Source organism: Petromyzon marinus, chromosome 61, assembly GCF_048934315.1.
Source record: "Petromyzon marinus isolate PM22_M1 ecotype Great Lakes invasive population chromosome 61, UKy_Petmar_22M1.pri1.0, whole genome shotgun sequence".
In the NCBI taxonomy this organism is placed as follows: domain Eukaryota; kingdom Metazoa; phylum Chordata; class Hyperoartia; order Petromyzontiformes; family Petromyzontidae; genus Petromyzon; species Petromyzon marinus.
In genome coordinates, this window is record NC_133727.1 from 3,053,600 (window position 1) to 3,066,889 (window position 13,290).

At 60.5% G+C, this 13,290-nt stretch overlaps 1 protein-coding gene across 2 annotated transcripts in view; it reads left to right on the forward strand.

The window, feature by feature from the left end:
* The window catches only part of LOC116955754 (delta-sarcoglycan-like), an 80,549-nt gene that overhangs the window by 3,021 nt on the left and 64,238 nt on the right, over nt 1–13,290 (forward strand). Inside the window, exon 2 of one of the 2 annotated variants that reach the window (XM_076053584.1) lies at nt 1,956–2,131. The gene's annotated coding sequence lies outside the window, so the exon portion shown is untranslated. Of the gene's footprint in view, nt 1–1,955; nt 3,294–13,290 lie in introns of both variants that reach the window. The other variant, XM_032977041.2, reaches the window with a different exon arrangement.

Below are 13,290 nucleotides of genomic sequence, written 5' to 3' on the forward strand. Positions count from 1 at the left end.
GGGTAATGGTGGTGATGATGGAGGTGGTGTGGGTGATTTGTGGAGGTGTGGGTGATGGAGGTGATGGTGGTGATGCAGGTGGTGGTGATGGAGGTGGTGATGGAGGTGATGGTGGTGGTGATGGAGGTGATATTGGTGGGTGATGGGGGTAATGGTGGTGATGATGGAGGTAGTGTGGGTGATGTGTGGAGGTGTGGGTGATGGATGTGATGGTGGTGATGGAGGTGGTGGTGGTGGTGATGGAGGTGATGGTGGTGGGTGATGGAGGTGATGGTGGTGATGGAGGTGGTGATGGAGGTGATGGTGGTGGGTGATGGAGGTGGTGTGGGTGATGTGTGGAGGTGTGGGTGATGGCTGTGATGGTGGTGGTGGTGATGGAGGTGGTGTGGGGGATGTGTGGGGGGGGGGGGTGATGGTAGTTGATGATGGGCGATGTAAGCTATCGATGATGATGATGATGATGTAGGTGATGTGAGTGATGGGGTGATGTGAGTGGTTGTTAGTGGTTTGGTGATGGTGATGATTGCGGTGGTGTGGATGGGTGATGGTGGTTGATGGATGTTGATGTCGGTGATGGGGGTAATGAGGGTGGTGGTGATGGTGGTGGTGATGTGGGGAGCGGTGGTGCAGCGGTTAGCGCTACGCTGCGCTACGAACCCGGCGACCCGAGTTCAATTCTAGCTCACACCGGTGACGATTATCTGAACCGGTTCTGGGCCTCCCCTAGGTCGACTCAGCCTCAAATTATTACCCTGGTGCGGTGTGCAGTAAACATCGCCACCGGGGAGAGACAAAGGCGGCCGGGCATGGTGCTGGCCAGCCACCCCCTCGTGTGCCACAGTGCCGGTAGCCTTCACAGGTGCTGCTCGCTAACAGCACTTGCCCCAACAGTCTGTTAGAGGCTACGCGGGGGATCTTTGCCTTTGATGATGATGGTGATGTATGTCCCAGATGAATGGAATTCTTGAAGTGAAACAACTGGGACATCTGTGAAGCAAAGAGCTTGATAGTTCATCGGATTCCTCCAGCACCGATACAGATTGCGATTCAACATTGGAGCGGCTGTTCAGATCATCGTCACCGACGTTCTGTTGCGGCCGTGAACAGGAATCGAACTCGGATCATAGCCAGGTCCGTAGCGCAGCGTAGCGCTAACCACAACACCAAAGACAAAGACCCCCCGTGTAGCCTGTAACAGACTGTCGGGGCAAGTGCTGTTAGCGAGCAGCAGCACCTGTGAAGGCTACCGGCACGGCGCACGAGGGGGTGGGTGGCCAGCAACCACGCCCGGCCGCCTTTGTCTCCCCAGTGGCGATGTCTACTGCACACGTTTGAGGCCGAGTCGACCTAAACGCACAGACACACACACCTTGCAAATACTGGTTGCTTCAAAAAAATGTTAACATTTCGGAGAATTTGCAACGAGGGCACCTCAACACGCGCTGCCTCCAGAGACCGATAGACCACGTGGATAAGATTTCAGGGCACGCGTTGAGAACGATGGCGAACAAGTGGGAGAGACTCTTGGACTCCTTGACGCTGTGACCATTACACGTGTTGTCGTGTTACAGTGTTGTATTATTGCCCGTTTATATTTTTTTCATTAAAAAAAACGATAGCTCCCATGTGAGTGTTCACATTTTTTTGGAGCACCCTGTATACGCGTCATCGCTGTCAACCCATCACGGTCTAGCCCCGTATTCTTGTACGGGGGAAATTTGGTTTGCAGGTCCATACGGCCTACAGCCGTTGCAATACACAACTATAACTCTATATTCTTGGTTCTCTCGGTAAAGTCACGTAGAAGTAATAGTTTCACTGATTCAAAATAAATAAATTTACGAACAGAAAATTAAAATTTCCCCCCACCCCCCCACCTCCTCCACCCCCTTTAAAGGATTTGAAATGCACTCGGGCGGATGTTGAGCGTCCCGCTAACCGTTGCCATTTTACAGATCGAGAGGTGGACTACCGGCGAGGGGTGGACTAAATCGGCCATCGCTGAAGGGTGGACTAACCGAGCGGACGGAGTCAATGGATGTCGGGGCGCACACCGGGGGCCGGGCGCAACCGTTTGGTGTCGGTGCCAAGCTTGCTCAAGGGTGACACGGGGGTGGACTCAAAACATTAAGTGAGTGCGTGCCAAGGGTGGACTATAAATCAAGTGAGTGCGTGCCAAGGGTGGAACTACCGCCGAGCCGACCTCTCGGGAGGAGCGCGGCGCCGGTGCGGCCGCGGGGTGAAAGGTTGCAGGGTGGGTCGAGCGTTTGAGCGGCGGTGGTGGACTTTCGGAGGGTGGACTGCGCAAAAACGAGGCCGTCAGAATGTTGCGAGCGGTCAGGCGGTGCGGATTGACGTTAAAACGGGGCGACTTTTAAGAAGATCTTCCATAGACAATTGCCGAGTGGCAGTTGAGAGAAGTGGGGTAGCGATCAGAGCGGTGGACTATCGCTGCGGGTCCAGCGTTCGGGAAGGTGGACCACAACGCTGAGGCTGCACTCACCTCGTGAGCGGCGGGGGGGGGGGGTGGGGGGAAACAAGGTGGACAAGCACGCGGGTGGTGTCAACGATGGTGGACTTTCAGATGCTATACAATTGATTGAAAGGTGGACGATGGAAATGATGTTCGATTAAATACACCGTGGGCCAGGAAAGTTGAGCAATGAGGTGGACAATCGCTTGAGGTGGCCTGCAAAAGGTGGACTCACTGTGGATTGTGAATTATAAGAAGGTGGGCTCTGTAGGGTTGTCTACCATCACAAGGTGAACGACCAATGAGACTGATGAATTGGTGGACATTTTGAGGTGCTATGTAATAATATGAAGGTGGACCGCTGGTGATTTAAATGACAAAAGGTGAACTCACTGTGAATTGTCAACGATCAGAAGGTGGACTCTGTATGGTCGTCTTCCATCAACGAGCCTGATGAAATGGTGGACATTTGGCGTGGCATATAATAATATGAATGTGGACAGTCGGTGATATAAATGACAAAAGGTGGACTCACTGTGATTTGTCAACGATCAGAAGGTGGACTCTGTAGGGTCGTCTGCCACCACAAGGTGAACGACCAATGAGACTGATGAATTGGTGGACATTTGGCGTGGCATATAATAACAGGAAGTTGGGACCGTCGGTGATTTCAATGACGAAAGGTGGCCTCGCTGTGGATCGTGAATAATCAGAAGGTGGACTTAAGATGGATTACCGCCCCGGTCAACAGCCGGGTGGACTCCCGATCTGGACGTGAGTTTTCACGCAAGGCGGGACTCCCCCGAGGCCGACTGTGAAGGTGAGAGATGGACTTTCCCACGGCGACGACGTTGGCGTTGAGCTTGCCCTCGTGGAGTTTGGGGCTGCCTCCGAAAGGTCGACTCCGGTTGACCGCTCTCTCGGTCGCCTTTGCGTGCGAGCGAGCGGGCGAGGGGGCGAGCGAGGGGGCGAGCGAGCGAGCGAGCGGGGGTTGACCGAGAACGCGAGCCTCGGTTCAGACCGCCCAGTGGTAGCGAGCGATCCGTCATAGCCGCCGGAGGACGACTCTCAGTTTTGACGGGTGGTGGACTTTCGATTTTAATCGGGCGGTGAGTCCACGCGCCCGGCCGCCTTTGTCTTCCCGATGCCGATGTCTCACTCACGCACCCCGCCGGGCACTCGTTTAAAGGCTGAGTCGACCTAGGCGGGTGTGTGGGGGAGGGGGGGGGGCGGGGTTCGCGGGTCGGAGGGGGACGGAATCGGTTCGGTGATCGTGAGCTTCGGGAATCGAACTCGGCTCGCCACCGGCTTGGCGCTAACCACTGCGCCACCGCTCCCCACAACAAAGACAAAGATCCATTCCCCATCCACCCGTATAGCCTCAACAGACTGTTGGGGCAAGTGCTGTTATCACAACAACAGCAGCAGCAGCAGCAGCCGCCATTTGTCACTAAGTGGCGGTGACGTCACCACGATGCTTGTGGTGCCAGGCTAGGTGCACGTTGAGGCCACGTGAGGTGTCGAACGCCCGCTGGCAGGAGGTCACGGGGACAGACCCAGCAGGTGCCACGGGTCGACTGACTGAGATGACTGGCTGATGCACCACCTGTGCCCCCTACTGTGCCAACCTGCTGTGCTTTAGCTACCCGGCGCTCCGCTCGTTGTTGTGAGCGTCGCTCCTCCGCCCGCCGTTGTTGTTGGAGGGCGACTGCCTCCTACTGCCCAGTAGCCTCAAGGTGCACCTAGCCTGGTACTGTCCCCAGTCGCCTCCTCAAGGTGCACCTAGCCTGGCACTGTCCCCAGTAGTCTCCTCAAGGTGCACCTAGCCTGGTACTGTCCCAGTAGTCTCCTCAAGGTGCACCTAGCCTGGCACTGTCCCAGTAGCCTCCTCAAGGTGCACCTAGCCTGGCACTGTCCCCAGTAGTGTCCTCAAGGTGCACCTAGCCTGGCACTGTCCCCAGTAGCCTCCTCAAGGTGCACCTAGCCTGGCACTGTCCCAGTAGCCTCCTCAATGTGCACCTAGCCTGGCACTGTCCCCAGTAGCCTCAAGGTGCACCTAGCCTGGCACTGCCCCCAGTAGCCTCCTCCTCCATCCCTATGCATTGTAGGAATTGTGATATCCACGCGTGTCGTGTGTTAATGAACTCCGCAGCACGAATGGGCATGGGAATTTAAAATCGTACCGCGGTTCGTCACCGGGAGAGAGACTGGGAATCGGAAGCGTCTCCACGGGGAACGATTTTGGTTGAGTGGATTTGTTAGGGTCGCCGGCCCCCGGGATCTCCCCTGCCTGCGACCCTGTCCGCGAAGTACCGACGCTCCCAGACTCTCCACTAGTGTGGGAGCTGCCGCCGCCGCACTCCTCCCCTGGCGGGGAAAGGTCGTCGCGCTCCTGTTCCCCCCCCTGTGCCGTCCCCCCCCGAGTCCGGGTCTCCTGCCGGTGGGGCATCCCACTCGACCCCCCTGGGACCCGCTAGCGCTTCGCCGGCACCCAAACGCGACGCTCCCCGCCCGCGCAGTCCCACGCACCAATCACACGCGGGTAACAGGGGTCAAAGGTCGGAGGGTAAGCGACGTCGTTCGTGCTCACTCCGACGCTTGGGGGGATTGGTTTGAACGGGTTTAAAGGGCTATGCGATGGGCATGCGTGCGAGACGGGTATCCGCTCGCAACGCAGGAGTCCGCAGCCGACGGTTCGTAGCGCACACAATCCACGCGGCGCCGCTCCACACACGCGGCGACCACCGAGAACAGCAAGCGAACCCACGCTTCCACTCTCTTTCCACACACTCGCAAAAACCACCACACCAGTCTGTTATGTAACGACCACCGCGACAGCAAGCGCACCCACGCTTCCGCAAAAACCACACCAGTCCGTTATGTAACCGCCGACGATTTATTCCACCGCGTCGGCGAGCCCTTATTTAATCGAGTCAGTCGGGATCAGCGGGGCAGGACCGATCTATCTCTCGATAGTCGGCACTACACTCTACCTGTCCTTCTCCCCTTTACCCTCTCCGGTTTTGCTCTTAAGCTAAGTCCCAACTCCCTCTCTCTCTCTTACTCACGGTTCGTCGTCACTGCTGTCTGGTCCTCGCGGCGCGTCGATACGTCCCACGGACGTTCGCGCGGCTGGACTCGGGAGTTGACGGGCCTGGGGTTGACTCGAGTAGCCAGAGACCCTTTTTCCTTCGCCCTGACCCGCTTTATTCTTTCTACATCAAAGGGGCTACCTGGTGCCGACTCGCGGGCCAATCAGCTCGCTGGGATCACCCGCCAATCGGTAGGCCCATCTGTATCCCAGCATCCCCCGGGCCGTTGCTTTCAGCGACGTCCGCATCTAAATTTACCTGCTCAGCGACCCTCCAGCCAGAGGGCGACCCTGCTTTCCCGCCGCTCGTGGCTCTGCCCTCCTACCTGCCTGCTGACCCGTGTGTGTTGTGTGTGCTGTCTACCCGCGGTGGCTCGGCAGCCCCGTCGTGACCATGTAATTACAACCAAAGTCACGGCGCCGCGGTGGGTGTTAGCGTCGGGGGAGACCGTCCAATTCCCTGGCTGCAGGAAACCGTGAAGATTATCCCTTTACGAGGGCTTCTGGGTGAAAACCTGTCGGCCAGGGTGTCTCCCCACGCGCTCTAATGGTGGGGGAGTGCGTGCGTGTGTGTTCCGGTGGGGGGGGGGTGGGGAGGTGGTGGGGTGGAGCAATGTCGGCCTCGTCGCTCGGAGCGGCGAGATCGCAGGTGGGCCGCCCGCCGATCGGCTCCGTGGCGGCGGCATCACATAGCCCCCCGAGGTGCCAGTCCCCGTCTCGGGTTGACTGGAGCACCTCGCCTGGGCCGCGCTCACGAGGTAGCGCTGCGGGGTCCGGGGGATCCGTCCGGATCTCGTGGCTGGCCTCGGGGGAGGTGGCTCCGTCCTCGGGGTTTCCTGCAGCGGTCTCCTTCTCCACTCCAGTGGCTCCTCCGATCCCTCGGCACCTGGGGGCTGGGGGACAAACTCCGCGGCAGCGGGGTTTAAGGGGCGGCGTCCCCGCCGTCCTCTGGCGGGGCCGGGACGCCTCGGGGCTGGGGGCACGGCGGGGCCCATGTAGTGCGCGAGGCCCCCGAGCACGGGTGGCGCAGGGGCACCGGGGTTTCGCGGTACTCGGGCAGCGAGGTTCTCCCCCGCCGGGGCTGCCCTCCATGGTTTTAAGCGGCGGACGTTAACCACCGTTTCTCGGCCCCTCTCTCCACCCTGGATTAATACCGTCCAGGGAGAGATCTGCCGTACCACGGTCCAGGGGCCCCGCCAGTAGGTGGTCAGCTTCCCCACCTGTCCGGCCCCGACGCGAGGGGTGTGTAGCCACACCTTGGTACCTGTCAAGAAAAGGGGGGGCTCCACGCGGGGTCGGGTGCTCTGTTCCTGTCGCCGATGCGCGGCCTCCCCTTGCGGGTAGGCCCGGTCCCGGACCCCTCGTAGGGTCTCCATCAGATGTTCCACGGGGCGACTCCCTTCCTCCGTTTGGGGTGGAGGAATGCCGAACAGCAAGTCTGCGGGTAGACGAGACTCACGACCAAACATCATTAGGAACGGGGTTTGTCCCGTCGATGTGTGCACCGTGGTGGCGTAGGCGAACAGGGCGTAGGGGAGGTGTTCGTCCCAATCCCGTTGGTTTGCGGCCGCCATACGCTTGAGCTTTCCGGCCAGAGTCTGATTCATACGTTCAACCATACCGTTCGCCTGGGGGTGGTACGCCGTGGTTCGGTCTTTCTGGATCCCGAACTCCCGGCACAGCGCCTGAAACAACTCGGCCTCGAACTCGCTACCCTGGTCGGTAAGGACTCGCTCCGGGATCCCGTGCTTAAGTACATAGTGCTCCACGAACGCCCGGGCTACTACCAGGGCCGTTTTATCGGGGATGGCCACCGCCACGGGGTAGCGGGTGAAGTATTCCACCGCTACGAGGATATAGCGGTTGCCCCGGTGGGATCGTGGGAATGGCCCCTGGAGATCGATGCCGACCAGCTGGTTCGTCCGACTGACGCGGAACGGCCTTAGGGGTACTTGGTATCGTGCCGGTTTCGGCCCGCACTGCTGACAAGCGCGGCAGCCCTGTACCCAGGCGGCCACATCTTGCGTCAATTTGGGCCAGAGATACTGGCGACGCAGAGTCTCCCGAGTGCGCCGTTCCCCGTCATGGCCCCCGAGCGGGTGGTCGTGTACCAGCCGTAGCAGCTGGGGTCGCACCTGGGCGGGAACACAGATGCACCCCGGCTGGCCGGCCTCGGTTAACTCCCGTACCACCCCGTTCTGCACACACAACCGGGCATACAAACCGCTCCAGGGCCCTGGTAGGGTGCTTTTCCCCTCCCGCAGGGCCGCTTCCACCGCCGCCAGATCCGGATCCCGCTGCTGGGTCTGCCTCAGCTGCTCGTCGCTCAGGCCCGGGAAGGCGCAGCCGACGTCCTCCTGGATCCGTCCGATCGGGGCGGGGTGGTCCACGGGGTCCCGAGTCGTGGGCCCTGCGCTCGCCGGGCGGCCGACTGGGTCCGCGCCTCCACCTGTGGGGGTCTCTGTGGCGCATACCGCACTCTCTCTCGCCGGGGGGGGGTTAGGTTCAGCGGGTTCCCGGGGGTCCGTTGCCTGTCGGCAACGTCCCCCCGTGAAGCACGGGCAGGCCTCCTCCGCCCTCGTCTCGGCACACACCGCGGGTCGCCGTGATAATGCGTCCGCGTTTGCATGCGTCCGCCCCGCCCGGTATTCGATCTGCAGGTTGTACTCCTGCAGCTGCGCCAGCCATCGGGCCATCTGTCCCCGCGGTTCCTTGAAGGTGAGGAGGAACTGCAGAGCATAATGGTCCGTGCGCACTCGACATTTCCTGCCGTATAAATACGGCCGAAACTGTTTACACGCGAAGATCACAGCGTACAATTCCTGACGGGTCACACAGTAGTTCAGCTCGGCCCCGCTCAGGGTCCGGCTGGCGTACGCAATCACCCGTTCCACCCCTTCCTGCACCTGCGACAACACCGCACCCAGCCCGCTGCTGCAGGCGTCGGTGTCCAAAATAAAGTCGGTGGTAAAATCGGGGAAAGCCAGTGTGGGGGTGTGTGTGAGGTGGTCTTTGAGGGTGGTGAAGGCCGTCTGGCAGGCCTCCGTCCACTGATAGGGGTTCTTGGGGGAAGTGAGTTGGGTGAGGGGGCGTGCAATCTCGCTGAATCCCTTTACAAATCGACGGTAATAGGTGGCGAGCCCCAAGAATGACCTTATCTCCGACAGGTTTCTTGGCTGTGGCCAATCCACTACGGCGCGTACCTTGTCCGGATCGGTGCGCACCCCCGCCTCGCTGACGCGATGTCCGAGGTACCCCACCTCGCGCTGTGCGATGTAACACTTACGCGGCTTGAGCTTGAGATGAGCCGCTCGCAGTCGCTGGAACACCTCCCGTAACCTGGACCAGTGCTCAGACAGAGATCTACTGAACACGATCACATCATCCAGGTAAATCAGGCATTGCTCCCACTGCAAGCCCCGCATCACCAACTCCATCAGCCGCTGGAACGTCGCGGGCGCGTTGGTGAGCCCGAACGGGAGTACTCGAAACTCGAATAGCCCCATCGGGGTGGTGAATGCGGTTTTTGGCCGATCCTCCTCCGTCATCTCCACCTGCCAGTACCCGGACGCGAGATCGAGGGTGGAAAAATACCGCGCTCCGGCGAGGCTGTCAAAGGTGTCGTCGATGCGCGGTATGGGGAAGGCGTCGCCGAGGGTGACTGCGTTTAGTTTGCGGTAATCGACGCAAAACCGGGTTGACCCGTCCTTTTTTGTTACTAGCACCACCGGGGCAGACCAGGGGCTCGCCGAGGGCTGAATTATGTTATCGCGGAGCATGTCCCTGACCGCCTCTTTGATCTGGGCGCGTTCGGGTGCGCCCACGCGGTACGCGGGGAGTTTTATGGGTCGGGCGGCCCCGGTGTCGATTTGGTGCTTAACGAGATCTGTGCGACCCACGTCTGAATCGTGTTCGCTGAACACGTCGGCGTACTCCCGCAGTAACCCGCGTAGCTGATCGGCCTCTCCCTTGGGTAAATCTGCCCAAGGTACGTGTACCGCGTCAAGAAGGGGGACGACCTCGGCGTGGGGAGTCGGGCCGACTCGCCAGGCCAGGTCTTGTTGGTCCTCGGGGCGACCGGGGTCCTCCGCCCAGAGTGCGAATACCGAGTCGCTGGAGTGGCGCGCGTGTAGGGGGTGCACGGTGGCTACTGTGGTGCGCTGTCGTAGTATTGCTGGGGTGCCGTGGGGGTTAAACACACGCATGAACAATCGGCCCCCATCGGCGTTTACCAACGTGGCTGACCCCACAACCCCGTATCGTTTTGCCAACTCCGGGTGAGGAGTTAGCATTACCTCCCCCGATGGTCGGTGCGCGGGGTCGGTGGAGGGTGTCGCCACAGGTACCAGCATCTCGGCGAGCGGCCCGATGGTGACGGCCGTCGTCAGGGTAGCGGCCACAGGTGTGAAGCGGGGGCGATTCGGCTCCCGTCCCAGGAATGGAATCCGTTCCCCGCTGCCTTCCACGGTGGCGCACCGCTGTCGGGGCTGCACGTTGAGCCCCAGCTTTTCCAGGAGGTCGGTACCTGCGATACACTCGTGGCACAGCACACTCGAGACGTAGAACTCCTGAGTGCACACCTGGTTTCCGAGACGGACCTCGAGGGAGATCCTTCCCAGCAACCCCATCCCGGCTCCGCTCGCCGTGTGCAGCGCGCAATCCGGGGCCGGCAGGCGGCTCACGTCAACCCCGAGCACGCTGCAGTGCGCGGCGCTCACGAGTGAGGCCACGGCCCCCGTGTCCAGTAGGATCCGGGTGCGCTGCCCGTTCACCTGTCCTTCCACCAGTGACGTGGCCCCCGTGATTCCTGCCACCAGCTCCCGTAGCCAGTCGCCCGTCCTCACCGCGTCCTTGGGTGTTGTGGCCGTGACCTGTGTGGGTGTCACTTGCTTACCATTATTATTATCGTCGTTTTGTTTCGGGACCTCGGTGATTGCACCCCTAGGTGGTCCACTCTCTAGGGGGCGTTGGCGTTTAACCCTTCGGTATATCTAGCGCGGGCGATCTGTGGGCAGTCTCTCATGAGATGCCCCTGACGGCCGCACATATAACACGCCCGGGGGGGGGTGGCGGCTCCATAGTGGGCACCCTGCCCGCTCCCTCTCCCCCCCGTGCGCCGCTGCCCAGACTCTGCTTCTAGTCGGGCTACCCTCCCAGCTAGCCCTCCCAACTCGGTCTGAATCGTCTCTACCGTAGTCTGCAGCGTAGTCACATGTGCCCGTACTTGGGTTACGTTGTTGTCCACTTGGGTTACTTTGTTGTCGATCCCCCCGATGCCCGCCTGTATCCCCGCTACCCATCCCGGGGTGGTCTCGCGGGATACTGGAGGCCCCCTTTCCCGACCCCCTACCATCCTGGTGAGCTCCTGTTCCTCCTCTTCCTCCTCGGTGGACAGACTTGCGATGGTGCGCTCCCGTCCCAGTCCTCGGAGCTGTGCGCGTTCGCTAGAAATTCTTTCACATTTGCGCGCGCGCTCGACAAGGGCATCAAAGGAGAGGCGCGTACAGTTCACGTCTGGCTGCCACCACGCCGTGCGCATTAAGTATCGCTGGATTTTCTCTGTGGCCAGCTCCTCAATCGCTTCCATGGTGTGCCTCGGGCGTGCGATCTTTGTTAGCTCACGCACATCCTCGGCATAATCGCGCAGGTCCTCGCCGGGTTGGCGACGGCGTGCCTCTAAGGCCGCTTTTGCCTCCTCCTCATCGCGCGTACCGAAGCGCAGATCAAGTCGGCGCATCAGCTCCTCTAGCTGTGTCTGCGCGCTTGCGGGTAGGGCTTCCACAAAATCGGCTGCCCGCCCATCCAGATTCATATTAAGTTGACGTAGCGTCTGCGCGTCCGTCCACCCATTAATTTCCTTAGCCCCTAGGACGTTGCGGGCAAATGCTCTCCACGAAGGTGTACCCCGGCCAGTGAATATATGCCTTATTTTCGCGTGGGGTAACGCGGGGGTTCGTACCGCTTCTGACACCATATTGTTAGGGTCGCCGGCCCCCGGGATCTCCCCTGCCTGCGACCCTGTCCGCGAAGTACCGACGCTCCCAGACTCTCCACTAGTGTGGGAGCTGCCGCCGCCGCACTCCTCCCCTGGCGGGGAAAGGTCGTCGCGCTCCTGTTCCCCCCCCTGTGCCGTCCCCCCCCGAGTCCGGGTCTCCTGCCGGTGGGGCATCCCACTCGACCCCCCTGGGACCCGCTAGCGCTTCGCCGGCACCCAAACGCGACGCTCCCCGCCCGCGCAGTCCCACGCACCAATCACACGCGGGTAACAGGGGTCAAAGGTCGGAGGGTAAGCGACGTCGTTCGTGCTCACTCCGACGCTTGGGGGGATTGGTTTGAACGGGTTTAAAGGGCTATGCGATGGGCATGCGTGCGAGACGGGTATCCGCTCGCAACGCAGGAGTCCGCAGCCGACGGTTCGTAGCGCACACAATCCACGCGGCGCCGCTCCACACACGCGGCGACCACCGAGAACAGCAAGCGAACCCACGCTTCCACTCTCTTTCCACACACTCGCAAAAACCACCACACCAGTCTGTTATGTAACGACCACCGCGACAGCAAGCGCACCCACGCTTCCGCAAAAACCACACCAGTCCGTTATGTAACCGCCGACGATTTATTCCACCGCGTCGGCGAGCCCTTATTTAATCGAGTCAGTCGGGATCAGCGGGGCAGGACCGATCTATCTCTCGATAGTCGGCACTACACTCTACCTGTCCTTCTCCCCTTTACCCTCTCCGGTTTTGCTCTTAAGCTAAGTCCCAACTCCCTCTCTCTCTCTTACTCACGGTTCGTCGTCACTGCTGTCTGGTCCTCGCGGCGCGTCGATACGTCCCACGGACGTTCGCGCGGCTGGACTCGGGAGTTGACGGGCCTGGGGTTGACTCGAGTAGCCAGAGACCCTTTTTCCTTCGCCCTGACCCGCTTTATTCTTTCTACATCAAAGGGGCTACCTGGTGCCGACTCGCGGGCCAATCAGCTCGCTGGGATCACCCGCCAATCGGTAGGCCCATCTGTATCCCAGCATCCCCCGGGCCGTTGCTTTCAGCGACGTCCGCATCTAAATTTACCTGCTCAGCGACCCTCCAGCCAGAGGGCGACCCTGCTTTCCCGCCGCTCGTGGCTCTGCCCTCCTACCTGCCTGCTGACCCGTGTGTGTTGTGTGTGCTGTCTACCCGCGGTGGCTCGGCAGCCCCGTCGTGACCATGTAATTACAACCAAAGTCACGGCGCCGCGGTGGGTGTTAGCGTCGGGGGAGACCGTCCAATTCCCTGGCTGCAGGAAACCGTGAAGATTATCCCTTTACGAGGGCTTCTGGGTGAAAACCTGTCGGCCAGGGTGTCTCCCCACGCGCTCTAATGGTGGGGGAGTGCGTGCGTGTGTGTTCCGGTGGGGGGGGGGTGGGGAGGTGGTGGGGTGGAGCAATGTCGGCCTCGTCGCTCGGAGCGGCGAGATCGCAGGTGGGCCGCCCGCCGATCGGCTCCGTGGCGGCGGCATCACAGATTTGCTCTCAAAATATTTGTCGTGATGACATCATCATTGTTGTGAGCGTCAATGATGAAAAAGTTACTTGGTAACGATGTTTGTTCCACTCTATTGGAGTCTACGTGTCTCTGTGCGAGTCTATGGGTCTCTGTGTGAGTCTATGGGTCTCTGAGCGAGTCTATGGGTCTCTGTGTGAGTCTATGGGTCTCTGTGTGAGTCTATGGGTCTGTGTGTGAGTCTA